Source organism: Equus caballus, chromosome 22, assembly GCF_041296265.1.
Source record: "Equus caballus isolate H_3958 breed thoroughbred chromosome 22, TB-T2T, whole genome shotgun sequence".
Taxonomy (NCBI): Eukaryota; Metazoa; Chordata; class Mammalia; order Perissodactyla; family Equidae; genus Equus; species Equus caballus.
The window spans coordinates 33958791-33981960 of NC_091705.1; positions in this window are offsets into that span (position 1 = coordinate 33958791).

A 23170-nucleotide genomic window follows, 5' to 3' on the forward strand; every position below is an offset into this window, starting at 1 on the left:
ATTACATTATCTGTAAATGAGCTAAACACTCCAACTAAAAGGCAGAGAATGTCAAAATGGATTTAAAAAAAGAAGAAGAGTCCCCATTCTGACTACGAGGCACACTTTAAATATAAGGATACAGATAGGTGAAGGGAAATGGATGAGAAAATATACATCATACAACATACACTCAGTGCACAAGAAGGCTGGAAGGAGGGCTATGTTAATTTCAAACAAAGGAGACTTCAAGACAAAGAGTATTATTAGAGAGAAAAAGGGACATTTCATGATGGTAAAATGGTCTATTTTCATCAAGAAGACATAAAAATTAAAATTACACCTAATGATAGAGCTTCAAAATGCATGAAACAGAAATTGATAAAATCTAACACTCATCTCTCAGCAATTGATAGAGCAACTAGGTTTTTTAAATCAATAAAAATGTAGAAGACTTGAACAGTGCCATCTACCACCTTGATCTAGTTTCTATTTATAGAACACTATACCCAACAGGAGCAGAATATGCATTTTATTCAAATGCTCATGGTATCCATTCACCAATATAAACCATATCTTGGGCCGTAAAACAAGTCTCAATAAAATTAAATTGAAGTAATAGAGTGTATTTTCTGACCATGATGGAATTAAATTTAAAATCATAAGCAATTAGATATACAGAAAAAATAAATATGTGGATATTAAGCAACAAACTTATGAACAATTGTTGGATCAATGAAGTAATCACAAGGGAAATTTTTAAACATTTTTATATGAATAATGAAAATACAATATGTCAAAATTTGCAGGATGCAGCTAAAGTAGTGCTTGGAGGGATCTTTGTAATTTAAATATTTATGTTAGAAAATGAAATATATGTAAGATAAATGACCTAAGTTTCCTCCTTAAGAAGTTAGAAAAAGAAGAGCAAAGCAAACTCAAAATTAGTAGAAATGAGAATTATTTTAAAAAAGAGAAGGGATTCCGGCCCCATGGCCAAGTGGTTAAGTTCACACGCTGCACTTCAGTGGCCCAGGGCTCACCAGTTCAGATCCCAGGCACAGACCTACACACTGCTCACTAAGCCATGCTGTGGCAGTGTCCCACATAGAAGGACTAGAATGACCTACAACTAGGATATACAACTATGCACTGGGGCTTTGGGGAGAAAAAAAAAAGAGGAAGATTGGTAACAGATGTTAGCTCAGGGCCAATCTCACCAAAAAAAATGATTCTGGCAATGAAAGAGTACAAAAAAAAAGGAAGAGGAGGGCCAGCCCCAGCGGCTTAGTGGTTAAGTTTGAAGGGCTCCACTTTGGCAGCCCAGGTTCAGATCCCAGGTGCGCACCTGCACCACCTGTCTGTTAGCAGCCATGCTGTGGTGGGGGCTCACAGGAAAAAAAAAAGAAAAAAGAGGAAGATTGTCCACAGATTTATCTCAGGTCAAATCTTCCTCAGCAAAAAAAAAGAGAGAGAGAGAGAGAACAGAAATAAACAAAATAGAAAATAAACAGTAGAGGAATATTAACAAAGCCAAAAGCCAGTTCTTTGAAAAGATCAATGAAATTAATAAATCCCTAGCTTGATTGACCATGAGAAGAATAGAAAGATCACAAACTATCAATACTCCAGAAGTGAAAGAGGAGACAACCTTACAAATCCTACAGATATGGAAAGAATAAAAGAATATTATAAATAACTTTACACTACAAATTATTTAGACAATCTAGACAGAATAGACAAATTCCTTGAAAAACACAACTTACTAAAATTGATAGGAAATAAAATAGAAAATCTAAATAATCATAGATCTAATAAAAAATTGAATCCATAATTTAAAACCTTTCCACACACCCACACAAAAAAACCTGCCCGCAAAAAAAAACTTCATGTGATTTCACCAGCAAGTTTTATTAAGGAGGAATTAAATCCTATCTCAGGAAAATCAGAAAATGGAAAAGAATACTTCCCAATTCCTTTTATGAGACCAATATATCCCTGATGAAAAACATGAAAAAGAAATTAAAACAAAAAAATCCAGACCAATATCCTTTATGAACATAGACACAAAAATCCTTCACAAGTATTAGCAAATAGAACCCAAAACATACAAAAAGTAAAATGCATCATGACCAAATTGGGAATCCAAGCTCGGTTTAACTTATGCAAAGCCAATCAACGTAATCAACAGTATTAACAGACTAAAGAGAAAAATCAAATATTCATTCAAATAGATGCAGGAAAATCATTTGAAAAGATAAATCAACAGCCATTCATTAAAAAAGAAAAGAAAACTTTCAGCAAAGCAGAATTAAAGGAAACTTCAATCTAATTAATGCCATCTTCAAAAAACCTCAGTTGGCATCATACTTGATAGTTACTATTGGATAGTTAACTGTTCCCCCTAAGATTGAGGGAATATATGCAACACTGCACCAGAGGTCCTAGCCTGTGAAGGAAAGCAAGATAAAAGGTAAGAGGCAGATTGAAAAGGAAGATATAAAACTGTCTTTATTCACAGATGACATGATTGTCTACACAGAAAATCTTAAGGAATCTACAAAACATCTAATTAGCAAACTTGTAGATACAAGGACAATACACGAAAATCGATTGTGTTTTTATATTCTAGCAGTGAAAATAGAAAAACAATTTCATTTACTGGATTGTCAAAAAACGTGAAATACTAAGAAAAAAATTTAACAAAAGACATTACCTCTGCATTAAAAACCTCTGTTTTAACAACTTCTACATTAAAAACCACAAAACATTACTGAGAGAAATTAAAGATCTAAATAAATGGAGAAATATACCAAACTTATTGATTGGAATACTCAGTGTTTTTAAGATGTCAGTTGTCTATACACTCAATGCAATCTCAACCATAAACCAATCAGTCCATTTTGTAGAATTTGGCAAACTGATTCTAAAATTTATATAAAAATGCAAAGGACCTAGAAATATCCAAAGCAATCTTGAAAAAGGACAACTTTGGAGGACTAACACAACCTGACTTAAGACTTACTACAAAGCTACGGTAAGCAAGGCATTGGAGCATCAGGATAGACAGATGCATCAATGGAACAGAATAGGGAGCTCAGAAATACATCCTCACTTACAGGGTCAGTTGATTTTTGATGAAGATACCAAAGGAATCCAATGAAGAAAGGAAATGTTTTCAATAAATTTTTCTGGGACAACTATGGGTAGCCAATATGGAAAAAAGTGACCCTCGCCCCTTGCCTCCTCACACCATGTACAAAACTTAAATCAAGATGGACCACAGACCTGTTGGGGCCCTGCGCGGGCCACCCCAAAATACCCCACAATAGCATATTGATTATTTTGAATGAAAGTTACTTGAGAAGCAAAGAGGGCCTTCTGACCCTCCTGTCTCTGTTCCCCTGAAAGCAGGAAATAAGTTTCCCATGTGAGAGGTGCTCCCCTTGCATCCTTATCCCCAGAGCTGGGGGTTCCGGGCCGGGAAGTCTATATAAACGAACCTTACTCATTTGCTACCTTAAGCCTAAACTCTGCCTAAATTCCTCACTAATTACATATCTCAGACCTAAGTTTCTTTGTCCTATCTTTCCTCACAAATTTGTTTCTTTGTGTAAAATATACATATACTGCCTGCTTTGTTCACTCTCTGAGCATCATTTCCCTATGACCTCCAATACGTACATAATAAACTGAGTATTCTCCTGTTAATCTGGTCTTGTGTCAATTTTACTATTAGTCCAGCCAAAGATACAAGAAGGGTAGAAGGGGGGAATTTCCTCCTCCCCAACAGACCTAAACATTGAAGCTAAAACTACAAAACTTCTAGAAGAAAATGTAGGTGACTTTCTTCTCACATTAGAGACTAGACTCCTTCAGCAGGTTTTTTATGCAGGACTTAGAAAGCAATAACCATAAAAAAGTCATAAAAGAATAATCATAAAAGCAATAATCATAAAAGAAAAAAATTATAAATTAGACTTATAAAAATTTAAAATGTCTACTCATCAAAAGACACCTTTAAGAAAATGAATATGCAATTCTCAGGCTGGGAAAAAAATGCATAAAATGTATAGATGTGACAAATAGCCAGTATTCAGAGTATATATATTTTTTTAAATTCCTATGACTCAATAATTTTTTTAAATGCCTATTAAAAAATGGTGAAAGGTTTTTTTTCCAAAGATTAGCACCCAAGCTAACATCTGTTGCCAATCTTCTTTTTCTTTTTTTTCTTCTTCTTCTTCTCCTTCTTCTCCCCAAAGCCCCCCAGTACGTAGCTGTATATTCTAGCTGTGAGTGCCTCTGCCTGTGCTATGTGCGACGCCGCCTCAGCAGGGCCTGATGAGTGGTGCCATGTCCACACCCAGCGTCGGAACCAGTGAAACCCTGAGCCGCTGAAGCAGAGCGCTCGAACTTAACCACTCGGCCACGGGCCAGCCCCTACTGAAAGATTTTAGCAAACACTTCACAAGAGAAAATACATGCACATGAAAATATGATCAACGTCATTCGTCATCAGGAGAAAGTAAAGGGAAATCACAGGAGATACCTGGACCTATTTGCCAAAATGGCTGCATTGAAAGACTAACGACGTCAACCGACGTTAAGAATGTAGCATAACTTGAACTCACACCTTGTTGAGGGGAGTGTGTATGGTACAATAACTTTGGAAAAATATCTCTCAGTGTCTTACGAAGCTAAATACACACTACCTATGAGCAGCAATCTCACTCCTAGGAGTTTACTCAAGAGAAAGGAAAGCGTATATCTATTACAAAAAAACTGTGCACGAATGTTCACAGCAGCATTATTCATAATAATCAAAAGTTGAAACCAGCTCGGGAGAATGGACAAACACACTGGGATATATTCATAAAATTGAATACTACTGAGCAATGAAAAAGTACAAACAACAATATAAATAAATCTCAAAAATATTATGCAGAGTCAAAGAAGCCTTACTAAAAAAAAATTTATACTGTACGATTTCATTTACATGAAATTCTAGAACATGCAAAACTAATATAGCATGAAAAATCAGAACAGTGTTTTTTACTGAGGGGTGGAGCTGAATTGACTCGGGAGGGACACAGGAGAACTTCCTGGGGCTGATGGTGGCGTTCCATAAGTTAATTGGGATTTGGGATACATAGGTGTACGTAATCGTCAGAACTTGATGAAAGGTACACAAGATTTGTGCAATTCACTGCATATAAGTTACATCTGAAAAAATCTGTAAACAAATACTAAAGTAAATGCTATGCATGCTAAAGTGATTAGTGGTGGAGTGGAGTGATGTCTACAACTTTGAAATGTGCCAAAGGTAAGAGGAATTGATAAATGAAAAGAGGAATGAGTAGATGATAGATAGGCAACTACAGCAAAAGATTCATTGTAAATATAGGTGATGGGTATATCAGTGTTAGATGTATAATTCAATTTTTCTATATATTTGAAATTTTCTATAATAAAATTTCAGCAAAAAAAAACACTCTTCAACCCAGCAATTTCACTCCTGGAAATCTATCCCATAGAGATAAAAGTCCTAGTCTACTAGAACATATATATGAGAATGGTTATTGTGGTGTTGTTCCTAGTGACCAAGAACTGGAAGCAAAGTGAATATCCATCGGGAGTTCACCTGAATAAAACGTGGCACAGCCATGCACATTACGTGGATTGAAAGGAACAAATCAGAGCTCCTCCAGATAGTTGAAAGGAATTTCACTGAGGTATTGCTGAGGGGAGGAGCAAGTGTGAATATGATCCTGTTTTTATAAAACAATCACACATACACACACCCTGTAGGGGATTGTATATGTAAAGAGAAAAATATGAGAACATCTATTAAGTTATTAACACAGCTTATGGGGAAGGGCTAAGACAAGGGATTGAGTGCTGATGTGGTGTTGGGGGGCAAATCCTAATAAAAGCAGCAAGTATATCATCCCATTCAAGATAAAGTTTCTATACATTGCAATGTGTGGTACCTGGAAAGATGCATAGAAGGCTGGGCACCAAAATGTTAATAATGGTCATCCCACGGTAGCATTCAAGGTGACTCTTATTTCCTTCTTTTTATTAGGAGGAAGTAAGGAAGAAAAGGAGAGGGGTGGGGGGAAAGGAGTTGTCCACAGTTTCTATATCCTCACCTCCCATTCACTCCTCGACCCTCTCCAACCCCTACTTTTGCCAAGTCCTTATTTTATTTGACCTCTCCCCACATTTCACATTGTTGATCCTGTCTCCTTGAAATACTCTTTTTCATCACCTTCCATAACACCCCACTCCTTCCTCTCTGGCCATCACCTTTCAGTCAACTTTGTGAAATCATCTTCCTCTTTCCATCCTTCCCACCCTCCTCCTCTGGATTTTGTCCTCAGACCTTTCCCTTTCTCAATTTAATTACCATCTATGTGCTAATGTCTCCCAAACATCCTTCTTGAACTCCGACCAGACATCTCTGTTTGGATGTCCAACAGGTTCATCAGACTCAGCATGGCCAAAACTGACCTCATCATCTTTCCCCCCAAACCTACTGCTTCTCCTCCTGAAGTCCAGTCTCAGGAAACTGCAGACATCACTGCCCACCCAGGTGCTCAAGCCACAGCTTGGGTATCCTTTCTCTCTCACCCTCACATCCAATCAATCACCAAGTGCTATTGATTCAGTATCCTGGTCTCTACCAAATCCATCCTATTGTCTGCCCCTTCACTACCACTACCTTGGTTTGGGCACCATATTTCTCTTCTAAATGACTAAATCAGCCCATTAACTCATCTTTCTATCCACTGCTTCCCACTCACTCCCCATAGAAGCCAGAGAGATCTTTCTAAACTACAAATCTGACCACATCAATTCTCTGCTTAAAACTCTTTGAGGGTTTCCCATTGCTCTTAAGACCAAGAACAAACTCTTACTTAGGATATATTGCTTTAAGGAGATGCTCAGTCTCCCCCAACACACATCACCTCCAGTCCCTTGCCTCTATCTTCACCCCATACCTAAGGAGGGAGAATACTGTGTGGGCCAGCTCAAGGCCTCGGGCAGTAAGATAGTATATGGGACAGATTGAAGAGCTCAGCACTTGGCAGAGGTGAGGATGTCTGCCCCTCCTCAGAAAACTACTTGCCAGGTGGCTGAAGAAATAGGAAGAAGGAGGCTGCTTCTCCTAGCACGACAGCTTGTCCTCTCACTCGTCCCTTTGACTCTGTCACTCTCAAGAAGTTGGAGATTGGGCTGGTTAGAGGCTACTGACCACAGGGAAGAAAAGCCTGGAGTGAGGATGAAGCCCACTTTTCTTTAGCTTTAGGGAGAAGGTTCGGCTCTGGCCTTCTTAACGTCCTCCATTTTAATTCCTGACACCTCAGTATGGGAGCTCGGGACCGAGCCCAGAGGGCTCCTTTGCTAGTGACCATCCTCTACACATACACCGCACAGCCTGGGCACAATCACTGCTTAATTAAATCTCATTAACGGGGCATACAGTACACCTTTCCCCTCAGCTCCCGAGCCAGAAGACGAGCCTCAATAGGCTGAAAAAAACTGAAGAGAGGAGAAGGGAGGGTGTGAGGCTGCAGGCTGGTCAGATGGGTCTCCTCCTCTCAGAAGTACCCCATAAAGTGGCAGTGCTGCCTTTGGGGTCCACCTGTGTCTTTAAGTGCTGGCCCTGCATGTCACTCACTGTGTGACCTTGGTCTCAGTCTCCTCAAGGGTGAAGACAAGGAGACACACCGTGAGCCTGGTGGAGGGCGGTGGGGAGTACAGGACCTTGTGTACTCAGGGCTCTGGAGGCTGATGCGCGCTTTCCAGAAGGGTCCCAACTGGAAGGCTTACTGAAGAACACTGGCTGACTCTCTTTCTTCAGTAACTTCCACATTTACATATAAATTGCCACCTAATGGCTCTGCCCTCTTTTATCTCAGCTCCAGGTTCTAATGAGCTGGAAAAACGGTCCTGTGCCAAGGAATAATGAAGCTTCCAGGCTGAGGACAGTGTGGTTCTCCCCTCACTGTGCCACCGGGAAGGCAAGGAGGGAGGAGGCGGGCAACACGATGCCCCCACCCCACTGGGACCCATGTCCCAACGTCCCAAAGGAAAGGGGAAAAAAAAAACATTTTTGTAACAGTTTGAAACATGGTGGAAAATCAAGCATGAAAACTATGTGAAATCCACTACACAATTTGTGAAAAGTGAGTCATAATTCTATTTGTTCTGCCTTGGTGTACATGTCGCAAATTTTTCACCCAGACAGAAACTAAAAATAAAGATGAACCAGGAGCGCCATCTGGGGTGAGATCTGTCACTATCTCTGCCACTCAAATTCAGAGATCTCTGCAGACACGTGGAGACGGGGAGACGTGTTATTAAGCCTCTCCCCCCAACACACACACACACACACACACACACACACCCCACTGGGTGCCAGGCCTCTCTTAAAGCACTTTAACTACATTGTTATATTTAATTTCCACAACCCATGAGGTTCAGACTCCCACTTAGAGATTGAGGAAATGAAGACCCGCCCCGCTGAGTAACCAGCAGGCTGGGGATTCAAGTTCAGGTCTGTCTGATTCTAAGGCCCAGGTTCGCTGACACTTTACCGCCCACCAAATGTGTCCACCAGAGCAGAGGTTCTTAACTGAGGTCCATGGATGGAACTCAGGGGGTGTGTGGATGAAAAAAATACATCTTTATTTTCTCCTACTTCTAACTGAAGTTTAGCGTTTCCTTCAGTTCTGAATGTGGGCAACAAACCAGGACCTGTGACTTTGTCACCAATAGAAATCACGGATATTTTCATATCGTATTACTGTTGTTGCTGATATCTCAAAATGCCATGGATGTTCATCGTTCTTTGAAAATGTCAGTAGTTATTACACCCATCACAAGATCTTGTCATTTAATGTGTTAATAAAGGTGGTACCATTTAATGTGGTAGCCAGGTGGTTCCTGAAAATAAAGCTCTGCTGTGTAGCATCTGCCAATTCCCGTGGTGTAAATACTCCTACCGTTGCCAGTTTCAAGGTGGGCTATGTTTAACAACTGATTTGCAAATTTCCTGAAACTTTTATGTCAGTCCTTGGAAGCAGGGACCAGATGGCTCCCGCTCACCATCAGCACAGGATTGGATTTTCCTGGGCCTGCCTGCCTCCCTCCCTATATGCACCTCTCTTTCCTGAAACTCCTTGTGGCCTTTGGTATAATGATGTTAATAAGGACAATAATAGATTTTAAATATATATATATTAAATCTTTACTCTATGCCGGGCATAATAATAAGCACTTGACATGACCTACATCATTTAACCTACCAAGGATCCTGTAAGGTAGATATTGTTGGAGTGGTTCTCAATGGGGGGGTGTGGGGAGGCATGTGATTTTACCCCTTGGGGACATTTGGCAATGTCTAGAGACATCTTTGATTGTCATAACTGGGTTTGCTACTGGCATCTAGTGGATAGATGCTGCTAAACATCCTCCAATGCACAGGACACACATGCCGCTCAACAAAGAACTATCTAGCCCCAAATGTCAATAGTGCTCAGGTTGAGAAATCCTGTATTTCTGTTAGTCCCATTTTAGCGATGGGAAAACTGCAGCCCATAGAGATTAATCTGCCCGAGTTCACAGAGCTATCACATGGTAAGTTCTCAGTGAAGACTAGTTCCCACTCCTTGACTTCCCCTCACCAGATGTAGGGAGAAGAGCTTACTAGGAAGAAAGCAGCCAGCTGGGGTTCATTTTGGCGATGCATGTCTCAAGGAGCCTCAGGCATTACACCCTGGAGGGTCCAACCCCTGCTGCCTTTAAAGAGGGAGAGGGAGACTTGGCCCCAGAAATGATTCCAAGTTGGGTCAACCAGATGGCCCATCAGGCTGCCTGCAAAATTCATTTAAGATAATAAAATGGCAAGGGGAAGTGAGGATCACCCCTCTACAAAGATTTATTAAGCACCTACTGTGTGCCAGCACTACCTAGATGCAGGAGATAGCACAGGGAACAAAACAAAAATGGCTCTTACCCTCGTAGAGTGGGCAATCTGGTGGAGGGGACAGAAAAGCATATTTAAAGATGGGTTAAGGGGCTGGCCACATGGCCAAGTGGTTAAGTTTGCGCACTGTTCTTTGGCAGCCCAGGGTTTCGCCGGTTCGGATCCTAGGCGCGGACATGGCACCACTCTGGCCATGCTGAGGCAGCATCCCACAGCACAACCAGAGGCACCCACAACTAGAATATACAACTATGTGCTGGGGGACTTTGGGGAGAAGAAGAAGGAAAAAGTAAAAATATATATGCAAAAAAAAAAAAGAAGATTGACAACAGTTGTTAGCTCAGGTGCCAATCTTTTAAAAAAAAAAAAAGGGTTAAAATAATCAAAATAGTTGCTGTGAAAGAAGCAAGTGAGGTACCGTGATAAGTAATTTTAGGGGGATTTTCTCTAGATAGAGTAGTCAGGGAAGACTTCCCTGAAGAGGTGACTCGTGCACTGAAGGATGAGAAGCCAGCCATGGGAAGAGAGCGGGAAGGAGCACCAACAGAGGGACTAGAAGGGCAGGTGACGGGGCTCTGAGGAAGGAAAGAGGCTGATGTGTTCTGGTCATCAAAAGGAGGTCATGGTGACTGGGGCACAGAGGACAGAGGGGAGACAAAATTCAAGACCTGAGAGTCAAGAGATCAACAGGGGCAATTCCACACTGGGCTTTGTAGGACTACGTCCCCCCCGCTCAGAATAGGTATGACACAAAGTAAGACCCGGGCTATGAGGGCTGGACAGTGCATAGACCTGGCGGGGAGGAGGTTGGAGGAGGGACTGTAGGTACCTAGATGGACTTCTGTCCTCTCTCCTGCTCCCCTACCCACCTCCCTTAACCCAACACCTCTGCAGACCCGAGATTCCCAGACGCCAGGACTCAGGACTCAAAACACAGGAATCTGTGTGAGTGTGTGTATGTGTACAATAATGATGATGATCAAATAATCATATGGTATCGGGGAAATCTTCAGCTCCAAGGTCAATCATAGCACTGGAGAACCAACACGCCTGGCTCTTTGCTGAGAAAGTTGCATTAACAATGAGTCAGCCCGCTCATGCCCAATCACTGCACTGTTCAACAGCAGCGGGGTGGCCTGGTACTGGGGGCTGGGTTAGCCTTGTTGAGCAGGTTAACAAGTCCAGGACTAAGCTCTGTTTCCAGAAGCCAAGAATTCTGGAACAGGGAAGCTCAACCCAGAGAGCAGGGGATGGCAGGAGGTTGAGGAGGTGGAGAAGTGGAGAAGGACAGGAGGAAACAGACACCAGGGGAGCGCTCGGTCAGTGCCAGCTGCTGTGGGAAGCTTCGCTGTACACCCACTATCTCGTTTAACCCTTCTAACAACCCATGCAGGGGGCACTATCGTCCCCATTTTACACTCAGGGACTTTAGACCCAGGCAGGTCTGGGATTAGAATCCTGGTCTCCCTTTTTTTCACTGAAATGCCCACCCAAAGTTTGGATTTCACCACCAGTGATTCAAGGAGATTCTGTATCCACTCAGAACTTAAATAAGTTAGCAAAGGAGCCATCTGTATGCCCAAGACAAATATGGCCCTGACGTGGGAGGTGATGCTAAACAGGAGAACTTGCGGGAACTCTCCAGAAATAGTGAATGCCCAGGAGGTCAGCAAAGGTATTGGGAACTGGGGACCCACTTGACTACGTAAAGGAGATAATTTTTTGAAACTATCAGACGCGTCCATCTATTTTGCATCCCTATGAATCACGATGCTCTGTGTCCCTTCACCCCACCACACCCTCCCCTTGAATCAAGGACATTTATTACTGTAAGAGGAGTGCAGACACCCCCTGAAATAAAGAGGTCATAGTTTGACTTTGAGTCTGTCTAGAGACAGTAGTTAAAACCTGGCCTTGGGAGGGGGAAAAAAGAGAAAGTTTCTTAATTCCAGAACTTTCCCTTTACATATCAAGGGCCATGCTTGGAGGTTTGAGTCTGGAGTTTATTACAAGCAGTTGTAAGAGGGGGTTTAGGAAATGAGGTCAGGAAAGTGCCCACCCCACTACAAGAAGGTCATCTCTTCCAGGCCTGGAGGTGGAACCAAGGAAGTAGAGAGACGCAGAGAGACTATAAATAAGAGAAAGACATTTCTCAGGTCTCAGGAACCCAGTGCCCCAATTTCCCTCAGCCTCGGACACAAAGTGGGAGAGTAAGAAAATAGCAATCCAAGTAGGTGAGGGGATAAAGAAAGATCAGAGCGGATTTTGCTTCCCTGAGGCTCCAAGAGGAGTCTGTGCCTCGGGTTACCCCCCAAGCCCACTCGGAGCAGCCAAGATGGTGGAGAACTGGCAGCAGACTTGGGGTATTTTTTAGGATTTAGTCACAAAAAAAGAGCCTCTGTAAGAACTATGGGAGTAAGGTATCTCATAGTGGAAGGAGAACTTACATGGATGTGGGAGGACTTGAGGAAGGGAAGGAAGGAAGAAGGCCAGAGAAACAGCCAGTAGTGTGCGTGCTAGAAGCACTGATGAGAGTGGACACGTCAGAGCTTGTAGGGAAATCCAAGAAGGTATTCCTGTCTGCCAAGAAGACCATGAATGGGGACCTCTCTCTTGGAAGAGTCATGGCAATGAGATGGAGAAAAGAGGACAGACTTGAGAGATGCTTGGAGGTAGGCCCGAAAGATCAGTGACAGCACAGCTGGGGAGGGGGAGGGAAGGAGGGGAGCCATGGGGACCCCAGACTTCTGGCTTGAGCAGCTGATGGACTGAGTGCAATCTACCAAGATGGCGGAAGATGGGGAGAGAGGAGCAGAGCGAGGACTAGGGTGGGACTAGTGCGGTACTTGCCTCGGGCACCAAATACACGGGCATGCCAAAAAATTCAGTAATCAAGATAAATAATGTGTTAATGCAATAGTATTTTTAAAACGAAGAATGAATGCCAAAAAAAGATCCATGATGAACATAATCAGTGTCACTGATTTTTCCTTTCGCCTCAGGCTTCAATATGGCTTGGCTTGGCACTGTTACTGATTCTCTCTTGATTTAAAATTCCGATAGTTTGTTCATCGTGAATTTTATGCATTCACTTTTTTTAAAATATTGCATTAAAATATTGTTGGATTGCTGTGGTTTTTAGTGCCCCCTTAAATGTTGCACCTGGCACCAGGGCTTTACTCACCTCACCCTCGTCCCCGGGGAGAAGGTCCGGAGAGAGAAGGTTAACTAAGATTCAGTTCTGGATATACACAGAGGTTAAGTGAGATCGCAGATCTTAAGTGCCTGGACCAGAGTAGGCCTTCAGTACATGTTGCAGCGGACTCAGTGGGTACCTTGCTCAAATCCCCCAGGCCTTACCATTTCAGGGCATGCCAGCTACCAACACCTGCATCTCCTGCCTGAGGACTATCTTGGCCACCAAGTGAGACAGGCTGGAAGTGCTGGGTAATTAACACCCCTGCAGCAGCCCTCAACCAGTGATCTACAGGAGTCAGCGTATAAATACCCCAGCTCCCTCACCCTCGGATGGGGCAATTTCAGATGTATGTGTTACACTGCTTCCCAGATCCCCAGGTGAGACTAAGCTCCATCACCCACAGAGTAACTGGCTTGATGATACACCTCTAAACTCTGTCCCTTCCCCACCTCCCTTCCTTACCCTCCTTCTGGTATTTCCCAGGATCACCTCCCAAGTAAACTTCATGTACTCGAATCTTTTTCTCAGCGCCTGCTTCTAGAGCAACTAAACCAAGATACATGTGTGTCCCTCCTTCCCTTACTCCTCTGTGGAAATGTGGAATGTTCCACACACAGTTGGAAGTCTGAGCGTGCCCTTGAAGGAGAGGCCCCTGACTCTTGGACTCTCCTGGGAAGGAAGTCAGTAAGAGGTTAATTGTCAGCCAGCTCTGGGAGGCCTGGATCTGAAATAAGCTCAGCTGTGTTGCTGTAATCTGTGCACCTTGAGTTGAAAAATAATTGGCAGACACCTTTCCTGGCCGTTAATTCTTTACAGCCAACATTGAGCCCTTCGGGCAAAAACTGATTGTCTGCAGTTACTGCCAGCCTGGCCCTGAATTCAGAACAGGAAGCAGGACTCCCGCCTCACTCTCTTAGGGACAGCCACCCCTCTCCCCTAGCGCCATCCCCCTTCCACCCTCAGTACCCAAGATGGGCCAGAGGAGGCTGTTTGCACAGACTGCAGGAGACAAGAAATGGTCCTCAGTCCAGAGCAACTAAGGGTTGAAGGCCATGGGTTAAAAATCACGGAAGGTGGAGCCTTTATTCATGCTTTCTAGAAAATATTTTTTCAGCATCCACTCTTCTTCCCACAATCTCCATTAACACTTGCCACAACCTTACGCAGTAGGTATTATTATTACTATGCCCGTTTTACAGGCAAAGAGGCTCAGAGAGGGAAGTGTCTCAGCTTAGGTCACAGACTCTCCATGACCAAACAGTACTTAGCCTTCTCTGAACTCTCCGCCAACCAGGCTCTGACTTTGGGGCTTCCATGTGTGTCTCTGCTAATACATACGATTGTAGCAAGAATCCCACTAAGATGGTTTAGCCAGAATCCCCACCCCTGGTATCTGATCATCCTCAATATCTGATCAAGCCCCCATCATCCCCCAGGTGATATCTGATCACCCTGACCTACATTGAGCAAGGATCCTGTTAGGTTGATTTAAGCAGAATTCTCTCTTATTCCCAATATTTCCCCTTAGTCAATTTCCACCCACTGACCACCCACTTGCCGCTCTTTAGCTATAAATTACACTTTTCCTTGTTGTATGTGGAGTTGCGCTCAATCTTCTCCCCTCCTGCAAAACCCCATTGCAGTCGTCCTGTACGTATCTTGATAGGTCCCCTGAATAGTCTGCCTTATCATTATTTAACAAGCGTTACGAACAATTTTTTCTTTAACACAGGTTACGTGGAGAATAAGTCAATCTGGACCCAGGTCTGTTTGACTCCAAAGGCCATTCTCTTCCCTATCTCATGCTGTTTTTCTTCCTTTAGTAAACATTTCCTGACCACCTACTACATGCCAGGCCCCATGCTGAGCCCAAAGGAGGACACAAGGATGGGTAAGAAACATTTCTTCCTTCTAAGAGGGAGAAATAAAATCCTCCCCATCCTGCCCATTCTCTACCCCAGGGGTCAGCACCTGTTTTTATAACATTTACCTATAGCCTGAGGGGCTTCAGCATTACGAGGCCAGATTTGAGTAGGTGCAACAGAGACCATCTGGCCCACAAAGTCAAAGTATTGACTGCCTGGCCCTTTGCAGAAACAGTTTGCCAACCGCTGGTCTACACCATGCCAGGCACTGAAGACTCACCATCTCATTTACCTCTCAGCTCCGCTCTGTGGGGATCATCCTATTATTACGTCCATTTTACAGCTGAGGAACAAGGCTCAGAGGCGTGAGATGACTTGGCACCCTGCTGGAAAGGCGTAAAGTTGGATAACTCTTTGAGATGGCCCTCCACAGCTCCAAGACACACCCAAAATGTTGGTGGCCAAAGTTTTGAAACATTGACATTCACACTTGAAACAGCCCACAGTCCCTGCCAGGAGTGGGCCACGGGGCCACTAGACATCTGCCAGGCTGATCTTAGAGCTGAAGTCAGTCTGGTCCCCAACCCCTTAGGGGTGTTTTTCTATAGCAGGCATCAAAAGGTCTTTCACGTGGTAAACAGGCATTCCTGTGCTAATCTGCAATCTGAGGAAGGGTCCTTATTTTCTCTCAGCTTTCTTGTTGGACCTTTGTGGGAAGGGCGGAGCAACAGACAACCACAGGGGCTGGCATGTCAAGCAGGAGCTGGTGAAGGCAGGGTAGATGATGGGGGCACCTGCTGGAGTGGTCCAGGCCCATTCACCAGAAGCCAGGCATCCATACACTCTGATCAGGGAAGATACCATCAAAACAGAATTGCAAGGGGAGACGAGCCGACATGCCTGTGGCAGATGCTGAGCTGCTCCCGTGGTCTCAACACTCACCTCCACCAGTCCAAGTCAGCTTGCTGGAACACCAGCACCTCTCTGCCCCAGGGCTTGATTTCTGACTGTGGGAGACACTCCACACCCCAGATGAGCAGGAAGTGCCAGAGAGTGAATGCTCCTGGAATCAGCGCTCAACCAACACAGCCCCCTGGTTGATGTACAAATGCCCCAGCTTCCTCACCCCTCCATTGGGAGACGGCCATTTTCACTGCATCTGAGGTGGGCTCTGCACTGACTCCCAGAGTCCCCAGAGGAATTAAGTTCCAGTTGCCCACCATTGTCATCAATCTAATAATATACCCTTTACTGGCTTTCTTCCCTTCCCTGTCCCATACCTTCTCTCTCCTAGTGATGTTCCCTGGGATCACCTCCCAAATAAACTACTTGCACTTGCATCCCATCTCAGGCCCTGTTTCCAAACCAAGGAATCCAAACCAAGACCAGACCAAGAGCGCCACATGCCATCTCACCTGATCTCCACCACAGCCCTGGGAGCCAGGATCATCCCCATTTTTCAGAGGTGGAGACTGAGGACCTCATAGAGTTGAAGCAACCAGAATCCCAACCTGTCAGGGATCAGAAAGGGCCACATGCTCAGGAAAGGTTCCTGGGGAGAGGGGATTTGAGCCTGTCTTCTTGACCACAGAGTGAAACTGGCCCAGACCCAGGCTGAGCCCCACCCTTACTGGAGGAGCTCTGCTCCATCTCCAGCTCCCACCTCCCAAGTGGCCATTCCTTGGGAATCCTCCATCAGTGAAACAGCTGGAATAGGATTAGAGACTGCTTCTAGTATCAGCCTGTCATAAAAAATGGAGAACTAAGAGTTCTTAGCTTGTAACAAGTCCATAAAAATGATATTCATGGCTACATTGAGGGTAAAAAATGGCGTACATGAAATCCACACTTATTAAATAATAATAACCAATATTTATGTGATGCCTACTATGTATAGGCAATGTCCTAAATGCTTTACAATAATATGACTTTTAAAAATTCTGACACAGCTCTTCCAGACAAGTACTATCACTTTTTCTGTTTTACAGACAAGGAAACTGAGGCACAGAGAGTAGGCAAAATTTGTCTAAGGTCACACAGGTAGCAGATGATAGAGCTGGAAACAGAATCCAAGCAATCTGGCTCCAGAGATAGGTTCTTAATCTTTGTTAAAAGATAAACTGAGGCATACTAAAATTTTGAGTTTACTTGAGCAAAAATTGATTCAAATCATGTAGGGACACACCAGGAGTGGTTAGGCACAGCAATGGCTTCTCATTGGCTGAGCTGTGGCATTTCTCATTGGCTGAGCTGCAGTGTCTCTCATTGGCTGAGCTGTGGCGTTTCTCATTGGCTGAGCTGCAGTGTCTCTCATTGGCTGAGCTGTGGCATTTCTCATTGGCTGAGCTGCAGTGTCTCTCATTGGCTGGGCTGTGGCATTTTTCATTGGCTGGGCTGTTGCTGGGTGGGGAAAGAAATCTCCCTTCAGTAGCAAAGTAGTTTTACTTCCTGTCCAAGATACAAGCTGTTAGTCTCTTCCTGTTTGGTGTAATTGATGAGGTGTGATGGGGATGAGAGTGCCCCCTACAGGCCTTCCTGACTCCAATTTAGTTAAGGTTTCTTTTATTAATTTCCACAGTTTCGATTTCTTAACCTTGAGGCATTTACAGGCTTAGGTTTTGGTTTGCTCACATAGGCCACCATAGCATCAGAGCCACTTCAGTCTGAGGACCTTCTTGTTGAATTAACTTAACACCCTCTTTACCACACTCAGCCTGTAGCTGAAAGCGAGGTTCTCCTGGTGGACCGTGAGAGTGAGACACTGTGGGTCACAGCACCTCCTTCGTGCCTGGAGGGTCAGGTTTCATTTTTGGTCAGATGAGTAGGAAGTTTAGCTATGGGGGCGATGGACGGGAGGCTTAACCAAGGCTCTCCGGGAAGAAAAAAGATGGCCCAAAGCTCTTGATGGTCTTGGTTTTGTTGGTTTTTTAAATCTTTTTTACTAGTATAATTTACATACAGTAAAATTCACCCATTTTGAGTACGCAGTTCAATGAGTTTCAGTAAATGTATACGTTTGTGTAAACACCATCACAATCATGATATGGAACGTGTCCCTCACTCTGGAAGGTTCCTTCCTGCCTCTTTGTAGTCAGTCCTCTCCTCCAACCATCAGCCTCTGCAACACTAATCTGTTTTCCGTTCCCTTAGGTCTTCCTCTTCTAGAACATCAGATAAATGGACTCACCTTGCTTGTAGCTTTTCGGGTCAGGCTCCTTCCACTTAGTACAATGCACTGGCATCCATATTGTTGTATGTTGTTCCTTTTTATTGCTGAGCAGTATTCCATTTTTTGAATATGCCGCCTTTTGTTTATCCATTCACCTGCGATGGACATTTAGGCTGTTCCCAGTTTGGGGCCATTATGGAGAGAGCTGCTCTGAACGTTCCTGTACAAGATTTTCCTGGTTTATGCCAAGTTTTTCATTAATTTATTTTTAATTACCAAGTAATACATGAATATATTCGTTCTCTTATCAAAACAACACAGAAGCAGGGTAAAAAGCTCCCTTGGACCTTGCACTGGCAATGCTTCCCAAACTTTAACCTGCACACACATCCTCCTGGGAATCAGCTTAAAATGCCCATTATGATTCAGTAGGGGTGGGGTGGAGCCTGAAATTCTGCATGTCTAACCAGTTCTGAGGGGATGCTGACGGGGGGAGGAGAGGTCCACAGACCATGCTCTGAGTAGTGAGGCCCCAGGCCGGTATTTCTCAAACCACGGTCACCTGACCCTCTGCTTCACAGTCACGCAGAAGGATGTTGAACATGCAGATTCCCAGGCGCTGCCCCACACCCAGTGACTCCAACTCTGAGGGATGGGGCCCACATATCTTCGTGTTTAAATGGTGCTTGCCAACATCTGAGGACCGCTGCTCTCTGGAGGGCCTGACTGGGTCTGTCTTGTCCCTGGTTATGTCCCCTGAGTCTAGCACAGTGCCTGGGCCATGCAAGGTACCAAAAAAAGACTTTCCCTCACTCTGCTGGAGGTGGGTTCTGCACCCTGGGCACACCCTGGGATGCTGCCTGCATGTTGCCATTCTGCTCGGCTTCTCGGTCCTGTGATATTAGAGGGCCACCATTTGACGCAGCTTTTGCTGCCAGAATAAGAGCTGTAGTGATAAACATGAGCACTTACAGGCATTCAGGAATATGCTTCAGCTTAAATTTGTCCAAATAACAGCATATGGAACTAATGATGCAAAATGTCTGTGAGCCACAGCTCAGTGCCAGGTGGAAGAACAGAAACCAACATGCTCCAGCTTTGGGGGACGTCTGGGAGGGGCCCAGCATTGCCTCTCAAGGGACTCTGACAGGCTTGGAGACCACAGTACTCCCTGAAGCATGCTGGGGTTCTGCAGTAATCGTCTTCAGATTTTGTACATGGCCTCATGCTCTTCACCTGACACAGGGCCAACTAAGATTTTCCTCATCAGCACTTCTGTCTCCCAGCTGCCCCAGGAATTGGAGCAATGATCCTGAGCCGACCTGCCAATAACACTGGATTTCCATTCTGCTGCCCAGCTTGCTTCCATTCTCAAGACAAACATTGTTTGCCACAGTGGGCTAGACCAGGAGCTTCTCCATCGCAGTTTGGTTCCACGCAGCAAAAGAGGTAGGGCTGAGTGAGAAATTAGACAGCAGCCACCACCAGCTATGCCAACAGCAGCCACAGCTCTTAACTGGCCTGGAGGATAATGGGGCCACAGAAGCAACAGGCATGTCCAGAGAAGTCCAGGGAGCGAGATCAGCTCTGAGGGCCACACCCGAGGAGGGCCACACCTGAAGAGGGCCACAGATGAGAGGTCAGCAGCCAGGATGATGAACGCACTTGAAAGCAGACCCCAGGAGGGATGTCTGGGGGACTGTGGACACTTAGCCAAGAGAGAGGACATGGACAGAGGGTCTGTGTGCTGCCCCCAAACATCTGAAAGGCCTACATGTGGGAAACGGATGTGGTTATTTGAACAGCCTCAGGGGCACAACCAGGACCAGTGGGTAGACAATTCGAGGCAGCAATTTTTTACTTTCTATACAGAATTTACTCACAGTGAGAGATGTCCAAGAATGGATGTGGCTGGCTGATTCAGTAGTGAACTCTCCATCAGGGGAGGTGTTCAAGTGACGGCCAGAAAACCTCTGGGTGAATTAGGGCTTGACAGTTAGAAGATTTGGATTCAGGGACCTTCAAAGACCTTCTATTTCTCAGCTTCGTTCAGCAAGGATGAGACAACCGGTGGAATTTGTCTACCGCTGTAATCACACTAATAGCCACCAGGTGGCGACAGAGCCGCATCTTCCCAGCCACGGAGCGGTTCCGAGCCTATAGAAACCTAATTGGAAACCAAAACCAAAAAAAAAAACACCCCCAAAACAATCATAAACAACTGTTTCAGACAAGTCGACGTTCGTGGGCAAAGACTATGAATCAAGTCCTCAGTGGAGCTTTAGTCCCCAGCACGACCCGGAGGGCTCCAGGTCAAGTAAGTTAAAATATTTTTAAGAGAGATTTAATACCCTTTTTACTTTCCCGTTGAAGTACAACACATATACAGCAAAGTGCACAAGTCGTAAGTGTACAGCTCAACGAATTCTCACAAACAGAGCACACTCGCGTAGCTAGCGCCCAGCTCAAGAAACAAAACATGACCAGAGCTCCAGAAGACCCCTTTCCAGTCACTCTGCCCCCAAGCCTGACTTCTAATACCATGGACCACTTTTGCTTGTTTTTTGGTTTTACATCCATGGAATCATACAGTGTGGATCCTTTGTGTCTTGCCTGGATAGTCACATCGTTGTGAGATCATTGATTTTGAAGTGTATCATTGTAGTCCACGCTCTTTGCTGTGTATTGTGTGGTGTGAATAAACCACAACCGATGTGTCCATTCAGCTGACGTGCATCTGAGTGGTTTCCAGTTTGGAGGCTACTACACATAATGCTGCCATGAATTTCCAGCACACTGAGAGCATTTGCACACATTTCTGTTGGGTGTGGAATTGCTGGGTCATCGGGTGGATGCTAGCAGCTTTTATCTCAAGCAGACAGCTTTAGTAGATGCTACCACACGGTTCACAGTTTTCCAAAGTGACTGTGCCAGTTTACACTCCCACTGACAATGGAGGAAAATTCCGGTGGCTCCAGAGCCACACCAGACTCCTCTGTCTGGATGAGGTTTGGTAGAGGAAGGGGGGGATCTGCAGCGAGCATGCCCGCACCCCTTGGAGTGCTCAGAGGGTCTGAGTATCTGGGCAGCCCGCGTGGGTGGGCACGAGCCAGAAGGAGGAGGATTCCATCCCGCCAGCACATCCTCTTGAGCCCTTCAGCACACTGAGATCTGCTGAATGGAGACCCTCACCTCTCATGCTCTGAACAATTACCAGATGACCCTGCCTTCCCTGAGTGCTTACTGTGTGCCTGGTGCTTTCCTCAGTGCTGGGAATATAACAGAAAACAGTCAGACAACATCCCTGCTCTAATGAAGTTTGTCTTCTAGGCAGGTGGGGGAGACAGTATACAAATGTATGTCAAGTGATGAAAGTTCTATAAAGAAAAATGAAACAGGGAAGGAGATATGGAACACAGGGAGCGAGGCTATTGTACAATGGGTGGTTACAGCGAGATCTCACCTTGCACCTGTTAGAACGGCTGTTATCAAAAAGACAAGAGACAAGTGTGGGCGAGGATGTGGAGAAAAGGGAACCCTCGGGCATTGATGGCAGGAATGCAAACTGGTGCAGCCACTATGGAAAACAGTGTGGAGGTTCCTCAAGAAATAAAAAACAGACCTATCATGAGATCCAGCAATCCCACTTCCAGGTATTTATCCAAAGGAAATGCAAGCACTATCTCAAAGAGGTATCTGTACTCCCATGTTCACTGCAGCTTTATTCACAATAGCCAAGACAGGGAAATAACTTATGTGTCCATCAACGGAAAAATGGATAAAGAAAATGCAGTGTGCGTATATATTATTCAGCCATAAAAAAGAAGGAAATCTCGCCTTTTGCAACAACACAGCTAGACCTCGAGGGCATTATGCCGAGTGAAATAAGTCAGACAGAGAAAGACAAATACTGTATGTTCTCACTTACATACAGAATCTTAAAAAGCTGAACTCACAGAAACAGAGTAGAATAGTGGTTGCCAGGGGATAGGGATTCGGGGAAATGGGGAGATATTGGTCAAAGGGTACAAACTCCCAGCTGTAAGATGAATATCTTCTGGGGATCTAATGTATATAGCATGGTGACCATAATTAATGATACTGTATTAACAACTCAAAAGTTGTTAAGAGAGTACATCTTAAATGTTACTACCACACACACACAAAAAAGGGTTATTATGTGATGGGATGGAGGTAACTACCCTCATTGTGGTAATCATTTTGCATTATATACATGTATCTCTAGATAATCATCACATTGTACACTTTAAACTTGCATATGTGATATGTCCATAATATCTCCATAAAGCTTGGAAAAATAAAATAAAATGAGGGGTCAGAGGAGTAATAAGGTAACCTTGAGCAGAAACCAGAAGTGACAGAATAGACCATAGGAAAACAGAGTTCCAGATACAGGGAGAGGTTCAGTGCAAAGACCCTGTGGTGGGTATGAGTTTGGTACATTTGAAGCACAATAAGAAGGTGGGAGAAGGAGGGGTGAGGAATGCAAGGAGAGAGTTGGTGGGGACACAATTGTGTAGGATCTACCCCCACTGATGTTCAAAGACAACCACAAACCCAACCCAATACACACATATACAGTCACATGATGTGTGACAACATTTGGGTCAGCAATGGACCACATATACGACGGTGGCCCCATAAGATTAGTACTAGATGGCCTAGGTGTGTAGTAGGCTATATCATCTAGGTTTGTATAAGTACACTCTACGATGTTCACATAGCATCGAAACCACCTAACAACGCATGTCTCAGAGTGTATCTCCATTGTTAAGTGATGCGTGACCATACCGTGTACTCACATGAAGCACTGGGGCTTGGAGGTTTGGGGTGCTTGCTGTTTACAAAAATGGCATCATGCGTATATTAAAACTGGCCTTTCTCACTTACCATAACACAGGCATTTTTACAAGTCAATAACATAGATTAGGGGTAGGCAA